The sequence below is a fragment of the Protopterus annectens genome, chromosome 3.part1 (assembly GCF_019279795.1).
Source record: "Protopterus annectens isolate FY-2018-M chromosome 3.part1, PAN1.0, whole genome shotgun sequence".
Taxonomy (NCBI): Eukaryota; Metazoa; Chordata; order Ceratodontiformes; family Protopteridae; genus Protopterus; species Protopterus annectens.
This window is the reverse complement of record NC_056732.1, coordinates 846,788,728-846,791,227: the sequence shown is the minus strand read 5'-3', so window position 1 is coordinate 846,791,227 and position 2,500 is coordinate 846,788,728.

Sequence of the window (2,500 nt, the reverse complement as noted above, 5' to 3'; positions counted from 1 at the left end):
TCATGTAATCAATAAATTTTCCCAGGGGCTCAGTCACTCCACCTGCTCCTGATACAATCGGCCGGAATTGTAGTGGATTTATTCCTTTATGGGTTTTAGGTATCCCAAAGATGACTGGTATTCTGGGCTTTTCCACATGTAAGTAGTTATAGACCTTTTCATTGATGGCCTGTTGTAATAGAAGGTCAGTAAGATAGTACTTAATCTCAGCAAAGGCTATATTGATCTCGCTTGTGAAACCGTCTCATATTGTTCGTCATTCTGCAACATAATGTGCATGTGGGCTTCGTAGTCCTCTGAGAACATAAGGACAATTCCCCCTCCTTTATCAGGTTTCATGACCCTGATTTTTCTTCATGCAAGTGTTCAATAAAATTCATTTCTTGTTCAGAAAAATTTGGATGAAGTAGAATTTCTTGATTATTATATACTTTCCTGAAGTCATTCTCCACTAACTTTTCAAAGAAGAGAATTATTGGGTGTAGTGGGGGGTTAAAGAGACTTGTACGCGTTGGGCCTGCTGCATTAAGTGTTTGCCCTTTAAAAATCAAATTTAAATTTAAAGCTCTGGTAAACATTTTAAATCTATCAGAGCTTGTGTTAAATTCATGGGTTTAGTTGGGACAAAATGTAACCCTCGGGTGAAAATATCAAAAGCATTTGTAGGAAGGTTCATGTCCGTGTAATTGTATATGGCAAAGTTGTTTCTCCTTAAAATAGTGCAGTTACCCTCAATATTAGTAGGGTTTTGGTTGTGTAAACCCAGATTTGGGGCTTGGTCAGTTGTAGGGTCATCCAGGGATGTTAGGGTAGTGGGTGTGTGGTGGTTTGTTAGTGAACAAAATTCCAAGACCTCGGTGCCTGTCTTTGTCTCTGTCCCCAAACCCCGGTCTGGCCGGGGTTCTGCTGATAATCCTTGTTGTTAGTACCCCTTCTGTTCTTCTCTGCTAGCCTTTCACTTCTTCTAAGGGGTTCCTCTTGTCTGTCATATGTGTCACTAGCCCTATCTGTGTTTGTGGTGTTGTTTTTGGAAGAAGTTTTATTGTAACCATTGGGGCTAGGGTAGGCAAGGCCATCCCTGTATTCGATGAGATCACGTTCTAATTTTCTTAGTTTTCTGTTAAGAATCTTATCACAAAAAACATCAACATTATCAAAAACCTTGTCATAGTTTGATTTAAAAGCACTAAAATTAGTACTAGATGTTAACTCATTGTTTAAAGTGTCTAGCTCAGTCATTAATGCTTGTGCTTTCAGTTCATATTCCCGTACGATTAAATGCAACATCTCCAAACCAGCTTTATCAAAAATCTCACACAAGTTAAAAAAATAATGAGAACCACACTGAACATTGTTTGAAATTTAAAAGCGAGCCCTTTCGGGACACGCTTTTACTCTCAGACATTCATTCAAATAGTCTATCTCTAGCTGTGTACTCCTTAAGGAGTATAATTTGTCCTTGAACAAGTCCATGCTCTGATCAAAGTTAGAAAAATTGTTAGTGTTGTTACTACCTTTAGAAAAGGTGAAGCGTTGTCCAGCCCATTTTGTAAAGTTTACATCCTTGTTTCTATGTTTCAGAGCAGGATTACTAGTTCCATTGGTCCCTGGTTGTACGTTTGTTTCAGGAGCTCTGGTAGCTTCATGGCGACGAGTAAAGTTGTTTCTTTTGGATCTGGCGCCAGACATGTCCGTGGAGGATATAGTGGAGCTTGTACCCTCTTCCGGGTCCGCAATTACCGGTAATCCAAAGTTGTTTTGTAGTGCTTGCTGCTGGTTGCAAGCTAGCCCTGGTGAAGCAGCCGATAATTGTATAATTGCTAGGCTATTTAATGGAGGTTACTGCATACTGCATTTTGTTTTCACTTGATAAAGCTCAGGACTGCCTGAGCGAAAGCGCTTGTGTGATTTGATCTGTGATTTTTGGAATACTTCAGTGTGATTTTATCTGTGACTTTTGGAACACTTCAGAAATAAAAATACAGCCTTGTGGACTTTAACAGAGTTCTGGTTCCTTTCTTCAAGGTCGTGGATTATTCTTTGCTTGTCTTTGGTTTTTTGTGCATTACTTCACTTAATATTAGGAATAATACAGAAAAGAGGGAAATGAAATGGATCTTAAGGTTGAGAGCTCATAAAGGACATGGGCTTAATGAAAGAGCTTCTCTCAAACCCATTTTGAAAGCCCGTTGAACAAATGTTTTGGAATTTGTGATTTGCTGATATATTTAATATTATATTGATCTGCCATAAGATTTTATGAATGATGGTGATACATGTTTTATTACAATATACAGTTTGTTTTATTTTTATTTTTATTTTTAATTGAAATTTAATGTATTTTTAAAATGGAGTGACGTCATGATTGTATATAGTACTTAAGGCCATGTGTTCTGTTATTGTGCTGAATGGTCTGAAGAAGCTTTGTGAGAGCGTTAACCTAGTGCACGTATTAAACTTTGCTTTTATTTTATTGTATCAGTCAAGTCAATTTAATTAT